The following is a 20,314-nucleotide window of genomic DNA, read 5'->3' as shown; positions in this document are numbered from 1 at the left end:
ACTTTTCAGAATGTAACCCCATGGTTAAGAGACACATGACTGCATTACATATTTGCATATATGTGAACCTTAAAAAGAACAGAAAGTCACATAATAAAATGTTTGTGATTACCATTTCTGAATACAGGGATTATTAGTGCCAACGACACCCCAAAGATGTTTGTGTCCTAATCCCTAGAATCTGTGAATTTGTTACTTCACATGGCAAAGAAGAATTAAGGTTACACATGCTAATCAGCAAACTGATAATCCTAGATTATCCTGGATCATTCATGTTGGCCCAATGTAATTGCAAGGGTCCTTAAAAATGAAAGAGGGAGGCAGAAGAGAGTCAGAGGAAGATGTGACTAATGATCAAAGAGACACAAAGTTGCTGGCTTTGAAGATGAATGAAGGGGCCACAAGCTAAAGAATATGGGCAGGCTGGGCATGGTGGCTCATGCCCGTAATCCCAACACTTTGGGAGGACAAGGTGGGCAGATTGCTTGAGCCTAGGAGTTTGAGTCCAGTCTGGGCAACATGGCAAAACCCTGCCTCTACAAAAAATTAAAGAAAAAAAAATTAGCCAGGAGTGGTGACACACCTGTGTCCCAGCTACCCAGGAGGCTGAGGCAGAAGGATCACCTGAGCCCAGGAAATTGAGGCTATAATGATGTAATCGCACTCCAGCCTGGGCAACAGAACAAGACCCTGTCTCAAAAAAAAAAAAAAAAAAAAAAAAGAGTGTAGGCAGCCCCCATGAGCTGGAAAAGGAAAAGAAACACATTCTCCAGTAGAGTCTCCAGAATGAACACAGCCCCGCTGATGCCTTGATTTTAGCTCAGTAAGACCTAGGTCAGACTTCTGACCTCCAGAACTGTAAGATGAATTTATGTTTGTTTTAAGCCATTAAATGTGTGGTAATTTGTGGCAGCAGCAGTAGGAAATGACTGCAATAGCTGATTCTGGTTGTTGTGTTTCTGGGGAACTTAAAAGCAAGATAGTTTGATATGTTCCAAATTTTATAGAATGTATATGTGTTATCTTTATAACTGGGGAAATCTAATGCTTATTTTTGAACATAATACTAAAATGGTAGTGGGGGCTGTGGTAGAAAGTATTGAACTTTTAGGATCACGTTTAACAACACCACAGTTGCTCCTTGATGTCTAACTCCATTTATTGAGAAATTGGACTTATTATAATCAATAACTCACAGACAATTAAGACCCAATTTAACAGAAAGTTATTGAGGACCTGCAGAGTACCAGCCACCATCTGGATCTGTCCACTGACATGGATCTTTTCCATGGAATTCCTTAGTTGGCAGAGGATGGCATTTCCTAGTGGGATAGTGTGCAGCCACTTCCTAGCACACTTTCCCTGTGCAAGCTTGCTCTGCTGTGCTGGGTGGCTGTGGTGTCGTTCTGGCAGTAGGGGCTGCTGCTGGTCCAGATTGAAGAGGAGGAGCTGATGGTTTGAGGGATGATGTCGGACAGAGTAGAAGTGGAGTTAATACTATAGGGATTGGTGGAAGAGGTAGTGGTGCTGATAGGAGAGAGGTCTGGGTGAGTAGAGGTAATGAACTGTTTCACAATTCGTCACAATTAGGACACTGCAGTGCTACAAAGATGTCCTTGTTGTTGCAACACATTGATTTCTGCATCCTTCTTTGGTTATTTCTGACCAGTTCAGGCAGACCAGAGAGAAGGTGGCGGTAATGTGTCTGAATGCAGAGGTTGAATAACCACCTTCTTCTTTTCTTCATTTCCTCCCAGCTCCGCAGCATGTTACACAAAGCTCCTGGTGCTTTGTCTAGCATAACTTTCAGACTCCTGTTTTCTCTCTCCAGGCACTGTTTACTAGCACACCATCAACTCTTCATTCCCCACCTTACTGCTGAGACTCAAACTGTCAACTCTGTCTCTACCTTGTTTCCTCAGCCTGGAACACCCTTCTCCCCACTTAAAATTATTTTATCCTTCAGAGCTCAAATCAAATGCTAACTGCTTCTTACAACAATAAGTGAAGCCATCTGCCAGGACTTTCCTATATATTATCTAATCCATTCCATTTTGAGTCTTAAGCTTTCTCATCTTCCTGTTGTGTGTGCGTTTGAACCTGGAATCTGTACGGTACTTGGTGCTGCTGTATAAAACCTCCCCTCAGTCAGAACCCGTTACTCTTGCCTCTTTGTTATCACTTATTTCATCCTGCTTCACAATTAGTTACTGTTTTATGTGTTTGCGTCCTCCTGCCTCTGCTGTCAGCTTTTTGAGGACTGGTACCTTGTCTTAGCCTGCTGTGAGATGCGTCTCTGTGGCATGTAAGATGTCGTGCTTTATAACAGGCAGGCAGGCAGGCCAATATGTACACATAAAATAGACACATATATTAACTTACAGATCAAGGATTTCTTCTCCAGCTTCTTCTCCCAGCCGGGAATTTTTATAGAGTCCCAAGGTTTCGAAAAGGTTAGAATTTTCCACCCTACCACTTCCTCTTAATGTGGAAAGTTCATGGGTGTGTCACAGACTGGAGTTAGGAAATGTTGCTAAAACTGTCACTTGCTACTACTATTTTTTTTTTTTTTAAGACTTTAGCTAGCAGGACCTGTTGCTTAATGAAGTGGAGTAATGAACCTTGTAGAAATGGCTCTAGGATTTCAAGGTGGGGTGGATAATGTCACTGGAAAGGAAGTATGAGAAAATAATTAACTCCAACACACAAGAGACTACCCCTTCCCCTCCCAGCTGAAGTCACCTTTGACTTATAAACATGTTTTTGGGTAGAGGTGGGAGGTGGGCAGACAGGATATGGGAGACTGGTTTGACTTGTTGGCTCTAATGCTCTGACCAATTAGGCAAGAGTAGTTGAAGTCAGATTTGAGACTCTTTGCAGGAGGTTATTGAAGAGTTTCTAACCCATTAAAAGAAGCATGGATATAAATGAAAACTAGGTAAATTTCACAGAAACGTTTTTGGTCATTGGAAGAGCAAGTGGGTCTGAATGAAACTTTTTTTTTTTTTTTTTGAGACAGAGTCTCGCTCTGTCACCCAGGCTAGAGTGCAGTGGTGCAATCTTGGCTCACTGCAATCTCTGCCTCCCAGGCTCAAGCGATTCTCCTGCCTTAGCCTCCTGAGTAGCTGGGATTACAGGCGTGCACCACCACGGGGTTTCTCCATGTTGGTCAGGCTGGTCTCGAACTCCTGACCTTGTGATCTTCCTGCCTCGGCCTCTCAAAGTGCTGGGATTACAGGCGTGAGCCACTGCACCTGACCTTTTTTTTTTTTTTTTTTTTTTCCTGAGAGACAGTCTTGCCCTGTCGCCCAGGCTGGAGTGCAGTGGCACCATCTCAGCTCACTGCACTCTGCCTCCCTGGTTCAAGCAATTCTCCTGCCTCAGCTTCAGCTTCCCAAGTAGCTGGGACTACAGACATGTGCCACCACACCCGGCTAATTTTTGTATTTTTTAGTAAAGATGGGATTTCACTATATGTTGGCCAGGCTGGTCTTGAACTCCTGACATCAGGTGATCCACCCACCTAGGCCTCCCAAAGTGCTGTGATTACAAGCATGAGCCACTGCACACGGCCCTGAATAATTAAATCAAATAAATGTTTGATGTGCTTCAGCAATGGCATCTCTTCAAAAATACACTGTTAGTTTGCCCCTAAGTGAGGCAAGACTAGTGTGTGCTTACAAAATAATCCTAACGTGAGAAATACAAAGATATACCTCTCTTGCCAAAATCTACATATTTCCAAAGTTCAGGATTATTTTTATGTCTCTATGCTTTGAAAGAATACTGTGTGTATGCATATGTGTAAATATTTTTTCATTTATTTCACTATATCATGTGTTTCACAAAATGACATAAACATTTAACAAAGAAAAACAAGATAATGTATTTCCCCAAAATAAAGCTTTCCTCATACCTTTTTGGTTTTTTTCTAAAACAAGTGTTTCCAGAAACAAAGACTTCTTTTTGTGGAATGTGTTTTTCCATTTACAAATGAGATGAAGGGATGAGTTAAAAGAGCCATAACTGTTGGGCACTGACTAGAATAGAAAGCAGTAGAACACTTCGGTTGTTTTTCCTCCCCTCTCTCCTAATGACCTTCTCTTCTCCATCCAGGGAGTGAATGATTGTCTACTTCCCCAGCACACCTCCTCCTACTCTCTGGGAATAAGAACAGGCTGGGCCAGGCGTGGTGGCTTACTCCTGTAATGCCAGCACTTTGAGAGGCCAAAGCGGGCGGATCACTTGAGGTCAGGAGTTCGAGACCAGCCTGGCCAACATGGTGAAACCCCTTCCCTACTAAAAATACAAAATTAGCCGGGCATGGTGGTGCATGCCACCAGCTACTCGGGAGGCTGAGGCAGAATTACTTGAACCCAGGAGGTTGCAGTGAGTTGAGATCGTGCCACTGCCCTCAGCCTGGGCAACAAAATGAGACTCTGTCAAAAAAAAAAAAAAAAAAGAAAAAAGGAAGAGTCTGACAAAAGTCGGGTTACATATTCTGGAACGAAACACACTTAATCTTCAACTATCAAAGTAGAAAGGAAAAGCAATAATTTATAAATTCCATCATTTTTCTTACCCAGACTTTCTCTCTGAAACATACATCTGGTTACAAAAAATGTTAGCCAAAGGGCATATTTTAGGATATTTAAGAATTTCTAAAGGGGGAAGAGTCTCGGATTCTACCCACCCTTTCCAATGGCCAGTGTTGTCACTGAAGTTTAGCAACAGTGTTACAGTTTCAAAGATAAATGGTGATTTCCAAGACTATTAGTGACCCAGGATCCTTCTAGTTATCCTTTCAGAGAAAATATAGTGGGGGGAAAAAGCAGGGAAAGGGAGTGGAACAGGAGTAGGAAATTTTGCAGACACATTCTTCAGGTTAATGTTTATTGACATAACCAGGCTTCAAGTCACAGTTAACAACTATCAAAGTCCTAATTATATTACACAGAACAAATCTAACCTCCTCTAGCAGTGGTTCTCAAAGTTTAGTGCATCCAAATTACCATAAAGACTTGCTGAGACAGATTGCTGGCCCCACCCCCAAAATGTCAGATTCAGTAGGCAAGTTGGGGTGTGGGGGACAAGTACTTGCTTTTTTTTTTTTTTTTTTTGCGACAGTGTCTGGCTCTGTCACCCAGGCTGAAGTGCAGTGGCATGATCTGGGCTCACTTGCAAGCTTCACCTCCCGGGTTCAAGCCATTCTCCTGCCTCGCCTCCCAAGTAGTTGGGATTACAGGCATGTGTCACCATGCCCGACAAATTTTTGTATTTTTAGTAGAGACGGGATTTCACCATTTTGGCCGGGTTGGTCTCGAACTCCTGACTTCAGGTAATCCGCCTGCCTCAGCCTCCCAAAATAGTGAGATTACAGGCATGAGCTATGGCACCAGGCCAAGTATTTGCTTTTTTTTTTTGAGACGGAGTCTCTCTCTGTCGCCCAGACTGGAGTGCGGTGGCACGATCTCGGCTCACTGCAAGCTCCGCCTCTCTGGTTCACGCCATTATCATTCCTCAGCCTCCCGAGTAGCTGGGACTATAGGCGCCCACCACCATGCCTGGCTAATTTTTTGTATTTTTAGTAGAGACGGAGTTTCACCGTGTTAGCCAGGAGGGTCTCGATCTCCTGACCTCGTGATCCGCCCGTCTCGGCCTCCCAAAGTGCTGGGATTACAGGTGTGAGCCACCGCACCCGGCCAAGTTTTTGCATTTCTAAGAAGTTCCCAGGTGATAAGGATGCTGTTAGCCTATAATCCCCACTTTCAGGGCCGCTGTCCTATAGTAGTTATTCTCAATTCTGATTCTGCATCAGAAGACTCTTCTTGTGAGGTTTTTAATAAAATCTTAATACCTTGGCACCACCCCAGACCCACCAAGACAGAACCTCTGGGGTTGGTCTTGCCAAAGATTAAAAAAAAAAAAAATTGCTGGTCACTAGTGAAAGTGGATAGTTAACAGAGAGTTAAAAGGTGGGGTGAAGTCTATGCATTGTAACTACTGCAGTAGGAAAGAGGGGGCAGTGTGAAGCTTCACTGGGGCACAAAGCAGATTTTTTTTTTTTTTTTTTGAGACGGAGTCTCTCTCTGTTGCCCAGACTGGAGTGCAATGGCGCGATCTCAGTTCACTGCAAACTCCGCCTCTAGGGTTCAAGCAGTTGTCCTGCCTCAGCCTCCCCAGTAGCTGGAACTACAGGTGTGCACCACCATGCCCAGCTAATTTTTTGTATTTTTAGTAGAGACGGGGTTTCATCATTTTAGCCAGGATGGTCTCGATCTCCTGACCTCGTGATCTACCTGCTGCAGCCTCCCAGGGGTGCTGGGATTACAGGCATGAGGCACTACATCCAGCCAGGCAGGAGACTTTTTAAAGGCTGGTGGTGCTGAAGGCAAAGTGCTGAAGGGTGTGAACGAGGCACTGGTGCATGTGACTAGGCCATCTGGTGGTTTGTTAATTGGCACTACCTGGAGAAGAAACAAACGTCTGGTAGCTTCATGATAGAAGAGGCAGTGGGGTAAGTTAGAATACCGCATCTACCAAGGTTAGGCCCTTCCCATCCACAGGGACAAGATCAAGAGTGAGAATTATCTCCTTGAAGGGCCTGAGAGCTTGAGAAGACAGTTCTGGGTGGTAGATTTACATTTCAAAGGGTCAGAGGAAGGATTTATAATTGCAGGCTTTCTAAAGTAACTGTTCTAAGAGGGGGTCCAGGGACCTATATGCCTGTCACCACGTTTTGGCTGGAACAAACAGTAAGTAATTCTCCTTGCAGCATGGAGCTTTCTCGTAGGCAGGAACTTAAGGGAGCTGGAGTTGTAATGCTAAGGATGTGGTCTTGAGCTGTTAGAAACTATGCTACTATCTGTTCCAGTCTCTTAGTGCATGTGGGGTGGGGGTGGGAGGTAAATTGGGAGTGGGCAAAATCATTTGTACATAGAGTCAGCAGTTTCTACAGGCCAAGCTTGTGGTTCAGTTAAGAAGAGGGTTCAGAGGAACCTGGCTAGAGTTTGGGTAAGGAGAGAGTTTTTGTCCATCTGGTTATCTGTGGGTTGAAACAAGTCTATGGATGATTCTAGTAGTAACTGCCCAATGGGTTCACCTTGCCCGCTGCCTAGAGAGAGCTGATTTATCAAGACAAGGAAATTGCGATAGAAAAAGTAATTCACGTAGAGCAGCTGTGCAGGAGACCGGAGTTTTATTGTTACTCAAATCAGTCTCCCCAAGCATTTGGGGAGCAGAGTTTTCAAGGACAACTTAGTGGGTCGGGGGAAGCCAGTGAGCCAGGAGTGCTGATAGGTCTGGGATGAAATCAATTGAAGCTGTCTTCTTATGCTGAGTGGGGGCCATAAGATCAGATGAGCCAGTTAAGCGATCCAGGTGGTGCCAGCTAATCCATCAAGTGCAGGGCTTGCAAATATCTCAAGCACTGATTTTCGAAGCAGTTTAGGGAGGGTCAGAATCTTGTAGCCTCCAGCTTCATGACTCCTAAACCACAATTTCTAATCTTGTGGCTAATTTCTTAGCCCTACAAAGGCAGCCTAGTCCCCAGGCAAGGAGGTTTGTTTTGGGAAAGGACTGTTATTGTCTTTGTTTTTGTTTGTTTTTGAGACAGAGTCTCAGTCTAGCCCAGGTTGGAGTGCAGTGGTGTGATCTCGGCTCACTGCGACCTCCACCTCCTGGGTTCTAGTGATTCTCCTGCCTCAGCCTCCCGAGTAGCTGGGATTACAGGGATGCGCCACTACAGCCAGCTAATTTTTGTATTTTTAGTAGAGATAGGGTTTCGCCATGTTGGCCAGGATGGTCTCAAACTCCTGACCTCAAGTGATGTACCCACCTCGGCCTCCCAAAGTTCTGGGATTACAGGTGTGAGCCACTGCGCCCAGCCATCTTTGTTTTAAACTATAAACTATAAACTAAGTTCTTCCCAAGGTTAGTTCAGCCATTACGTCCACTAATGAATAAGGACAGCATGGAGGTTAGAAGCAAGATGGAGTGGTTAGGTTAGATCTCTTTCACTGTCTCAGTCATAATTTTGCAAAGGCGGTTTCACAGTGATCAGGGTTGAAAACCAATTCCTATACAGTACTAGTATAGAGGTAAAGTTTGCTAAAATGCATTTATTTTATAAGTTGTTCCCGATACTTACACAACTGTAGATGCAATTAGCAAACAGGAAGGTTTTCTGCACTACAGTATGGTGTGGACATGTATGGAGAGTTTCAAAGCAGCTACAGTTACCTTGTATTTTATAAAGTGGCATTTTAGTCAAGTTGCAAATCAAGGAAGATAAGGGACTGAGCAGTAATTTTAACAAACACCCTGAGTTTGGTTTTCTTCCGCCTCAATATTTAAAAATGTATATTCAGGAACATCTGACCATTGACTATGAGAGACCTACTGCAAGCCTCCAGACCACCCCCCTCCAAAAAAACAAAAACCACACATATCTCCAGGGCAAATCATATCAAATGATAAACCCTTGGTTTAAGCATTTTTGTTTAGGGGAATTAAATTAAAATAAACACCAAATAGAGCCTTGAAAGGGACAAAAATTAAAAAGAAAATGCGTGAGGGGAGAATTTCTTTGACGATGATAGGGCTGAGCTGGTTATGAGAACTGCTATCACCTGAACTGTGTTCCCTGCAATCCCAAATTCATATGTTGAAGCCCTACCCTGCAATGTGATAGTATTTGGAGACAGGGCTTTTAGGAGATAATTCAGATTAAATGTGATCATGTTTACTGGAAAGGGGTCCCAATCCAGACCCCAACAGAGGGCTCCTGGATCTCATGCAAGAAAGAATTCGAGGCAAGTCTATAAAGTGAAAGCAAGTTTATTAAGAAAGTAAAGGAATAACAGAATGGCTACTCCATAGGCCAAGCAGCAGCATGGGCCACTGGTTGCCCATTTTTATGGTTATTTCTTGATTGTATGCTAAACAAGGGGGTGGATTATTCATGAGTTTTATGGGAAAGGGGTGGGCAACTCCAGGAACTGAGAGTTCCTCCCCATTTTAGACCATATAGGGTAACTTCCTGACATTGCCATGGCATTTGTAAACTGTGGCGCTGGTAGGAATGTCTCTTAGCAAGCTAATGTACTATAATTAGTGTATAATGAGCAGTGAGGATGATCAGAGGTCACTTTTGTCACCATCTTGGTTTTGGTGGGTTTTGGCCAGCCTCTTTTTAAATTTTTTTAGATGGAGTCTTGCTCTGTCACCCAGGCTGGAGTGCGGTGGAGCAATCTTGGCTCACTGCAACCTCTGCCTCCCAGGTTCAAGCGATTCTCCTGCCTCAGCCTTCCGAGTAGCTGGGACTACAGGTGTCTGCCACCACACCCAGCTTTTTTTTTACATTTTTTGTAGAGATAGGGTTTCACCATGTTGGCCAGGCTGGTCTCAAACTCCTAACCTCAAGTGACCTGTTCACCTCGGCCTCACAAAGTGCCGGATCACAGGGGTGAGCCACCGCGTCCCTTGGCCGGCTTCTTTACTGCAACCTGTTTTGTCAGCAAGGTCTTTATGACCTGTATCTTGTGGTAACTTCCTATCTCCTCCTGTGACTCAGAATACCTTAACCTCCTAAGAATGCAGCCCAGAAGGTCTCAGCCTTATTTTACCCAGCCCCTATTCAAGATGGAGTCCCTCTGGTTTAAATGCCTCTGACAGTCATACATGTGGGATCCTAATGCAATGGGATTGGTGGCCTTATAAGAAGAGGAAGAGAGAGAAATCTTTCTCTCCATTGAGCATGACTGAGAAAAGGCCATGTGAGGACACAGTGAGAAGGCATCTGCAAGCCAGCAAGACAGCCCTCACCAGAAACCGAGTCAGCCAGCATTTGATCTTGAACTTCTCAACCTCCAGATCTGTGAGAAATACATTTCTATCTTTTTTTTTTTTTTTTTTTTTGAGACGGAGTCTCGCTCTGTGGCCCAGGCTGGATTGCAGTGGCCCGATCTCGGCTCACTGCAAGCTCCGCCTCCCGGGTTCACGCCATTCTCCTGCCTCAGCCTCCGGAGTAGCTGGGACTACAGGCGCCCGCCACGACGCCCGGCTAGTTTTTTGTATCTTTTAGTAGAGACGGGGTTTCATCGTGTTAGCCAGGATGGTCTCGATCGCCTGACCTCGTGATCCGCCCGTCTCGGCCTCCCAAAGTGCTGGGATTACAGGCTTGAGCCACCGCACCCGGCCTACATTTCTATCATTTAAGCTACCCAGGCTATGGTACTTTGATATGGCATCCTTCACAAATTAAGGCAGGATAATTTATTCGTTCATTAACTTCATTCATTAACCATCCCTTTTTTAAGGCACTAGAGATATGGCAGTGACCAAATTAAAGCTCCAGTCTTTGAGGAGTTTATATTCTAGTAGGAAAAAAAACAAGCAAGTCAACAAATAAAATAGTATTGTGTGAGAAATGATAAGTGATGGGGAGAAATAAAGCAGGGGAAAAAGGGGTGGGGAGCAGCTATTTCATGTAGAGTGGTCAAGGAAGACCTCGCTTATCAGATGATGTTTAAGCAGAGACCCGAAGGACATGAACTTTGGGTTCTCTGGAGGAACAGGATCCTGGGCAGAGGGAACAAGTGCAAAGGTCTGGAAACAGAGCATGCTAAGTTCAGGGAATAGCAAGGAGGCCAGTGTGTCTGGGGCTGAGCAAGCCAGGTGGAGAGTAGTAGCAGCTGAGTGACCATGGCAGGAGTTGTGTTGTGCAGAGCCTTATAGGCCTGTGTTAGGGCTCTGGCTCTAATTCTGAGTAAAATGAGAAGCCATTTGTCTTAATCCATTTTGTGTTATCATAACAGAATACCACAGACTAGCTAACTTATAAAGAAAATAAATGTATTTCTTATAGTTCTAGAGGCTGAGAAATCCAAGAGCATGGTGCCAGCACCTAGCGAGGGCCTTCTTGCTGCATCATCCCATGGCAGAAGACATACAAGAGAGCCCCATGTGAGAGAGAGCAAAAGAGAAAGGGGGCCTGAAATTTTCTTTTTTTTTTTCTTTTTTTTTTTTGAGACAAAGTCTCATTCTTTCACCCAGGCTGGAGTGCAGTGGCGTGATCTCAGCTCACTGCAACCTCTGCCTCCTTGGTTCAAGCGAATCTCATGCCTCAGCCTCCAGAGTAGCTGGGACTACAGGCACATGTCACCACCCCCAGGTAATTTTTGTATTTTTAGTAGAGACAGGGTTTCACCATGTTGGCCAGGCTGGTCTTAAACTCCTGACCTCAAGTGATCTGCTTACCTTGGCCTCACAAAGGGCTGGGATTACAGGCATGAACCACTGCACCCGGCCTTGAATTCACTTTTTTAACAAGTCTACTCCCATGATAACTAATTTACTCTTGCAATAACGACATTAATCCACTCTTGACCTAATCACCTCTTATTAGGCCCCACTCTGAATACTGCTGCAGTGGGGATTAAATTTCCAATGCTTGAATTTTGAGAGACGTATTCAAATCACAGCACCACTGAAGGGTGTAGAAGTCATGAGTGACATGATTTGACTTCCATTTAGAAGATACATTCTTATTGTTGGATAAACGGTGGTGGGATGGGGGAAAAAGCAGAAGCAGAGAGACTTGATTGAAAGTGGATAGATGGCTATCGAGAGTTTTAGTCTATTTTGGTTTGATTTTTGAGACAGCTAATGGTTTTATCTTTTTGCAGGCCTCAAACAATGATTTTGTTCATATTACTGGGTTATTTAAAAATTAAATAGAAAATATATTACATTTTTATTTATGCTTAGGAGCTATGATTTCTCTTTGACTTTAGGTTCTAGGGTATTTATAAGATTTCCATCAGTTCTCAACCTCATGGAAGCCTGTGCCCTTTTGCTCTCTATCCTGAAAAACCATCAATTTGCCTAATACCCTAGGGCTACTGGCATTGTCTTTATCCAACTCCATCCTGCCTGTTGGAGCAGTACTTCTCATACATACTTTCAAGTGCATGTAAATCCTCTGGGAGAACCTTGTTAAAGTGCTGATTGTGATTCTATAGGTCTAGGGTGGGGCACAATGATTCTGCATTTCTAGCCAGCTTCTGATTCTATTGATCCGTGGACAACACTTTGAGTAGCAGTATCAGAGTACTGGAAGGATCCTACACACTTTAGGCATTCTTTTAGTGAGGAAAAAAATCAGACAAATGTGTAAAATGAGAAATTTATTCTTCTGTGCATTTCTACTGGGAATGCTGGACCCCAAGAAGAAAATATAGTTATTGTTTCTTTTTTTCCCAGGCAGCTAATTTTTTTTAAAAATGTAGACACTCTTTGTTGAACAAATAGAAAAGTAATTTTAAGTTTTAATTTGTTTTTTTAATAGGTAAAGCATTCACAGGGTTCAATATGTAAAATATATAAAATGGCCACCAGTGATATATCCCAACTCTTATCCCTGAATAATGTAATTACTCATTCTTCTGTTCCTTTGTATTCTTTAAGGGTCTTTTTTTTTTTTTTTTTTTTTTTTCCCCCTAAGAGACAGAGTCTTGCTCTGTTGCCCAGGCTGGAGTGCTGAAGGGCAGTGGCACAATCATGGCTCACTGCAGCCTCAAACTCCTGGCTCAAGCAATCCTCCCACCTCAGCCTCCAGAGTAGTTGGGACTACAGGCACACGCCACCATGCCTGGTTAATTTTTTCACTTTTTTTGTATACACAAGGTCTTGCTACGTTGCCCAGGCTGGCCTGGAACTCCACACCTCAAGAGATCCTCCCACCTTAGCCTCCCAAAGTGCTGGGATTACAGGTGTGAGCCACCTTGCCCAGAGATAGTCTAAGTGCTTTTTTTTTGTTTTTGTTTTTGTTTTTTGAGACGTAGTTTTGCTCTTGTTGCCCAGGCTGGACTGCAATAGTGTGACCTCGGCTCACTGTAACCTCCGCCTCCCGGATTCAAGCAATTCTCCTGCCTCAGCCTCCTGAGTAGCTGGGATTACAGGCGTGCACCAGTACTCCTGGCTAATTTTTTGTATTTTTAGTAGAAATGGGCTTTCACCATGTTGGCTAGGCTGGTCGGGAACTCCTGACCTCAGGTGATCCACCCGCCTAGACCTCCCAAAGTGCTGGGATTACAGGCGTGAGCCACAGTGCCTGACCGATAGTCTAAGTCTTATAAGTAAATACACATGTATGTATCTATGTGTGTATGCGTAAGTATAAAATTTTCCCCTTTTTGCATAAATAATAGCATGTTTTGCCTACTATTCTCAAGTTTGCTTTATACACCTGATATATTAAGATATTTGAGACCATTCCATACCAGTACATTAAAAGCATCTTCATTCTTTATTACAGCTACATAGTATCCCATTAGATGGATGTACCACAATTTATTTTACTAGTCTCAAAATATAGTTTTAAATTAATATAATTGCAATTGAGAACTCTAAAAACAAATTACAATCCAGTTGTCCAACCACAGAGGAAATATATTTATAAACAAGATAAATGCTAAATTATTATTCTTATAAATACTAAATTATTATTCTTATAATAAATTTAATATTTTCTTAAATATTTAAAAAACTTAAGACTTAGCTCCTCATCAGTGGTGATATTTTAAAAAAGAAAACAATATTGACTTATTTCAGTATGTAACGGATTCTGTTGGGGTTATGAATGGTATGTTAGGAAATATCAGAAACTCTTCAGGTTGAAACAATGATAAATCACCAAAAAGAGCTTTGAATGTATGTGTGAATAGAGTTCCAAAAAATGTAACTTATTGCAGTGGAATCATGTATATGCCTCAAGAGCCTTACTTGCTTATAGGTGAGTAGAATTGTGTATAATTGTCCAGAAAATTCAGTGAATGTCGTAGCTGGATACTTTAGCCTCTTTACTAACCAAACCTTCCTCTCCTCAATACTGCTTATATTTTTCTACTGCTTGACGTAGCAAACCTGTGTTTCTTTTAAATTATAAAATAAAAACCTCTAGAATTAATCATCTCTCTCTGCCTTATATTCAGTGAGTTCTGATTTAGTAGTCCCATATAAATAAAAGTGATATTTAGTGGTATTGAAAGTAAAGTTTAAAAATATATTATCATAGAGTAAAACTGATGTGTTTTTGTGAACAGGTCTATGAATTTACACACACGGATGTGTAGATTTCTACACCATCACAATCAGAATAGAGAATATGTGGTCGGGCGCAGTGGCTCACGCCTGTAATCCCAGCACTTTGAGAGGCCAAGGCGGGCAGATCACGAGGTCAGGAGATAGAGACCAGCCTGGACAACATAGTGAAACCCCGTCTCTACTAAAAATACAAAAATTAGCCGGGCGTGGTGGCAGGCACCTGTAGCCCCAGCTACTTGGGAGGCTGAAGCAGGAGAATCGCTTGAACCCAGGAGGCAGAGGCTGCGGTGAGCTGAGATTTCGCCACTGCATTCCAGCCTAGGCAACAGAGCGAGACTCTGTCTCAAAGAAAAAAAAAAAAGAAAAAGAAAAAGAAAAAAGATAGAGAATATGCTCATCACTCCCAGTCCCCTAAATTACATCTCTTTATATACACCTCCTACCTCCACATATGATAGGTGATAACCACTGATGTTTTCATCTCTATAGTTTGGCCTTTTTCAGAATATCATAGAAATGAATAATATAGTATAAAACCTTTTGAAATTATCTTCTTTCACTCAGTAAAATGCTTTTGAGATTCATCCAAGTTGTTGCATGTATCAATAGTTCGTCCTTTTATATTGCTGAGCACTAGAACATTGTATAGATATGCCAGTGTTTGTTTATCCATTTACCCAAAGAAAGACAAAATTTGAATTGTTTCCAATTTTTAGTGAGTATGAACAGAGTTACACATATGTGTACATGTTTTTGGGTGAACGTAAGTTTTAATTTCCCTAGGTTACGTAAATATCTAGCAGTAGGAATGCTGGGTCATGGGATAAGTGTTAGTTTAACTTTATAAGCAAGTGCCAAAATTGTTTTCCCAACTTGTTGTACCATTCTGCATTTCTGCCAGCAATGTATGAGAGTTCAGACTGATCTACATCCCCTCTGGCACTTGATATTGCAGCATTTTTTATTTCAGCCATTTTAATAGGTGTATAGTAGTAACTCATTGTGGTTTTATTTTGCATTTCCTTAATAGGTAATGATGTTGAACATTTTTTCTTATGCTTGTTTACCATTGTACATCCTCTTTACTGAAGTGTCCAAGTATTCTACCAATTTTTAAGTTGGGTTGCTTGATATTTTTATTGTTGATTTTTGAGAATTTTAAATATATGTATTCTAAATACAAGCCATTTGTCAAATATGTGATTTTCAAAATTTTCTTCCATTTTATAACTTGTCTTTTTTTGCTCTTAACACTTTACAGAGCAAAAGTTTTAAATTTTGTGAAGTCCAGTGTATCAGGTTTTTTCTTTTATAGATCATGCTTTGGTGTTAACCCCACAAACTTTTTGCCTAACACCAACTCATGAAGATTTTCTCCTATGTTTATTCATCAAAATTTTATAGATTTACATTCAGCTCTATGATCTATTTTTTTTGTATAAAATGTGATAGATTGACACTCTTTCTTTCACATATAGATATCTAATGGTTTCCATATCGTTTCCTGAGAAGATTATCCTGTCTTCACATAATTGACTTTGAACCTTTGTCAAAAATCAACTGACTACACAAACATACACACACACACAGACACACACACACACACACACACACATATATATATATATTTTTTTTTTTGAAAGAGGGTCTCACTCCCATCGCCCACGCTGGAGTGCAGTGGTGCAATCATGGCTCACTGCAGCCTAGACTTCCAGGGCTCAGGTGATCGTCCCACCTCAGCCTCTCAAGTAGCTGGACTACAGGTACTTATCACTGTGTCTGGCTAATTTTTTGTATTTTTTATAGAGAGGGGGTTTTGCCATGTTGCCCAGCCTGGTCTCAAACTCCTGGGCTTAGGTGATCCTGCCAGCCTCAGCCTCCCAAAGTGCTGGGATTACCAGCATGAGCCACTGCACCTGGCCACAACTGGCTATATTTCTGTGGGTTTGTATCTGGACTTCCTATTCTGTGATCAATGTGTCTGTCCCTCAGTCAATACCCTAATGTCTTATTGTAACTTTATGTTGTCTCAACAGGGGTATTGTCATTCCTCCAATTTTATTCTTTTTAAAAATTGTATGACTTTTCTAGTTACACTGCCTTTCCATGTACATTTTAGAATCAGCTTGTGTATAACCACATAATTGGAATTCTGCTAAACCTACAGACCAACTGACATCTTCCAATCCATGAACATATGTCTCCCTGTTTATTTAAGCTTTTATTCCCTTCATCAATGTATTTTGAAAATAATTATTTTAATTTTTGTGGGTACATAGTAAGTGTACATATTTATGTGGTACATGAGATGTTTTGATACAGAGATGCAATGCATGATAATCGCATCATGTAAAATAGGGTATCCATTCCCTCAAGCATTTACCTTTTGTGTTACAAAGAATCCAATTATACTATTTTAGTTATTTTTAAATGCACAATTAAATTATTAGACTATAGTCACCCTGTTATCGAATACTAGGTAACATTTTGTATTCAGCATATGGCTTGTATATATGTTTTGTTAGATTTATAATCAAGTATTTCATTTTTTGGCTTTAGTGTAAATAGAGTTTTTAAAATTTTAGTTTCTAGTTGTACATGACAATATATAAAAACAGAATTGAGGTCAGGCGCAGTGGCTCACACCTGTAATCCCAGCACTTTGGGAGGCCGAGGTGGGTAGATGACAAGGTCAGGAATTCAAGACCAGCCTGACCAACATGGTGAAACCCTGTCTCTACTAAAAAAAATACAAAAATTAGCTGGGTGTAGTGGCAGGCGCCTGTAATCCCAGCTACTTGGGAGGCTGAGGCAGGAAAATTGCATGAACCCCAGAGGCGGAGGTTGCAGTGAGCCAAGATTGCGCCACTGCACTCCAGCCCGGGTGACAGAGCCAGACTCTGTCTCAAAAAAAAACAAAAACAAACAAACAAACCAAAAACACCCCAGGACTTCACCAAGATGGCCAAATAGGAACAGCTCTGGTCTGCAGCTCCCAGCATGATTGACACAGAAGACAGGTGATTTCTGCATTTCCAACTGAGGTACCTGGTTCATCTCACCGGGACTAGTTGGACAGTGGGTGCAGCCCACAGAGCGTGATCTGAAGCAGGGCGGGGCATCACCTCACCTGGGAAGCACAAGGGTTTGGGGGATTTCCCTTTCCTAGCCAAAGGAAGCCGGGATAGACTACCTGGAAAAACGGGGTACTCCTGCCCAAATACTGCACTTTTCCCAAGGTCTTAGCAACTGACAGACAAGGTGAGTCTCTCCCATGCCTGGCTCAGCAGTCTGAGATTGATCTGTGAGATGGCAGCCTGGCTGGGGGAGGGGCGTCCACCATTGCTGAGGCTTGAGTAGGTAAACAAAGTGGCTAGGAAGCTCTAACTGGGCAGAGCCCACCACAGCTCAACAAGGTCTGCTGCCTCTAGACTCCACCTCTGTGGGCAGGGCATAGCTGAACAAAAGGAGCAGACAACTTTTGCAGACTTAAACGTCCCTGTCTGACAGCTCTGAAGAGAGTAGCGGTTCTCCCACCATGGCGTTTGAGCTCTGAGAATGGACAGACTGCCTCAAGTGGGTCCCTGAGCCCCGTGTAGCCTAACTGGAAGACGCCTCCCAATAGGGGCCGACAGATACCTCATACAGGTGGCTGCCCCTCTGGGGCGAAGATTCCAGAGGAAGGATCAGGCAGCAATATTTGCTATTCTGCAATATTTGCTGTTCTGCAGCCTCCACTGGTGACACACAGGCAAACAGGGTCTGGAGTGGAACTCCAGCAAACTCCAACAGACCTGCAGCTGAGGGACCTAACTGTTAGAAGGAAAACTAACAAACAGAAAGGAATAGCATCAACATCAACAAAAAGTTCATCTACACCAAAATCCCATCTGTAGGTCACCATCATCAAAGACCAAAGGTAGATAAAACCACAAAGATGGGAGAAACCAAAGCAGAAAAGCTGAAAATTCTAAAAATCAGAGCACCTCTTCTCCTCCAAAGGATCATAACTCCTCGCCAGCAACAGAACAAAGCTGATCAGAGAATGACTTTGACGAGTTGACAGAAGTAGGCTTCAGAAGGTCAGTAACAACAAACTTCTCCGAGCTAAAGGAGGATGTTTGAACCCATCGCAAGGAAGCTAAAAACCTTGAAAAAAGATTAGATGAATGGCTAACTAGAATAAACAGTGTAGAGAAGACCTTAAATGACCTGATGGAGTCGAAAACCACAGCACGAGAACTTTGTGACGCATGCACAAGCTTCAGTAGCCGATTCAATCAAGTGGAAGAAAGGATATCAGCGACTGAAGATCAAATTAGTGAAATAAAGCAAGTAGACAAGGTTAGAGAAAAAAGAGTAAAAAGAAGTTAACAAAGCCTCCAAGAAATATGGGACTATGTGAAAAGACCAAATCTACGTCTGATTGGTATACCTGAAAGTGATGGGGAGAATGGAACCAAGTTGGAAAACACTCTTCAGGATATTATCCAGGAGAACTTCCCCAACCTAGCAAGGCAGACTAACATTCAAATTCAGGAAATACAGAGAACATCACAAAGATACTCCTCGAGAAGAGTGACTCAAAGACACATACTTGTCATATTCACCAAGGTTGAAATGAAGGAAAAAGTGTTAAAGGCAGCCAGAGAGAAAGGTTGAGCTACCCACAAAGGGAAGCCCAGCAGACTAACAGTGGATCTCTCGACAGAAACCCTACAAGCCAGAAGAGAGTGGGGGCCAATATTCAACATTCTTAAAGAAAAGAAGTTTCAACCCAGAATTTCATATCCAGCCAAACTAAGCTTCATAAGTGAAGGAGAAATAAAATCCTTTACAGACAAGCAAATGCTGAGAGATTTTGTCACCACCAGGCCTGCCTTACAAGAGCTCCTGAAGGAAGCACTAAACAACCAGTACCAACCACTGCAAAAACATGCCAAATTGTAAAGACCATCGATGCTATGAAGAAACTGCATCAATTAACAGGCAAATTAACCAGTGAACATCATAATGACAGGATCAAATTCACACATAACAATATTAACCTTAAATGTAAATGGGCTACATCCCCCAATTAAAAGACACAGACTGACACATTGGATAAAGAGTCAAGACTCATCAGTGTGCTGTATTCAGGAGACCCATCTCACATGCAAAGACACACACAGGCTCAAAATAAAGGGATGGAGGAAGATCTACTAAGTAAATGGAAAGCAAAAAAAATGCAGGGGTTGCAATCCTAGTCTCTGATAAAATAGACTTTAAACCAACAAAGATCAAGAGACAAAGAAAGCCATTACATAATGGGAAAGGGATCAATTCAACAAGAAGAGTTAACTATCCTAAATATATATGCATCCAATACAGGAGCACCCAGATTCATAAAGCAAGTCCTTAGAGACCTACAAAGAGACTTAGACTCCCACACAATAATAATGGGAGACTTTAACACCCCACTGTCAATATTAGACAGATCAACGGGACAGAAGGTTAACAAGGATATCCAGGACCTGAACTCAGCTCTGCAAAAAGCAGACCTAATAGACATCTACAGAACTCTCCACCCCAAATCAACAGAATATACATTCTTCTCAGCACCACATCACACTTATTCTAAAATTGATCACATAATTGGAAGTAAAGCACTCCTCAGTAAATGTAAAAGAACAGAAATCACAACAAACTGTCTCTCAGACCACAGTGCAATCAAATTAGAACTCAGGATTAAGAAACTCACTCAAAACTGCACAACTATGTGGAAACTGAACAACTTGCTCCTGAATGACTACGGGGTAAATAATGAAATGAAGGCAGAAATAAAGATGTTCTTTGAAACCAATGAGAACAAAGATACAACATACCAGAATCTCTGGGACACATTTAAAGCATTGTGTAGATGGAAATTTATAGCACTAAATGCTCACGAGAGAAAGCAGGAAAGATCTAAAATCGACACCCTAACATCACAATTGAAAGAACTAGAGAACCAAGAGCAAACAAATTCAAAAGCTAGCAGAAGGCAAGAAATAACTAAGATCAGAGCAGAACTGAAAGAGATAGAGATACAAAAACTCTTCAAAAAAATCAATGAATCCAGGAGCTGGTTTTTTGAAAAGCTCAACAAAATTGATAGACTACTAGCAACACTAATAAAGAAGAAAAGAGAGAAGAATCAAATAGACACAATAAAAAATGATGAACGGGA

General features: G+C 42.2%; 1 protein-coding gene across 1 annotated transcript in view; it reads right to left on the bottom strand.

The window, feature by feature from the left end:
* Positions 1–1,164: 1,164 nt before the first annotated feature.
* Positions 1,165–20,314, bottom strand: part of LOC112630166 — a 31,671-nt gene continuing 12,521 nt past the window's right edge. Inside the window, exon 4 of the mRNA XM_025394332.1 lies at positions 1,165–2,667. The gene's annotated coding sequence lies outside the window, so the exon portion shown is untranslated. The remainder of the gene's footprint in view (positions 2,668–20,314) is intronic.

The sequence above is a fragment of the Theropithecus gelada genome, chromosome 8, assembly GCF_003255815.1.
Source record: "Theropithecus gelada isolate Dixy chromosome 8, Tgel_1.0, whole genome shotgun sequence".
Classification (NCBI taxonomy): domain Eukaryota; kingdom Metazoa; phylum Chordata; class Mammalia; order Primates; family Cercopithecidae; genus Theropithecus; species Theropithecus gelada.
The sequence above is the reverse complement of the archived record's forward strand: the minus strand, read 5'-3'. Positions and strand labels throughout refer to the sequence as shown.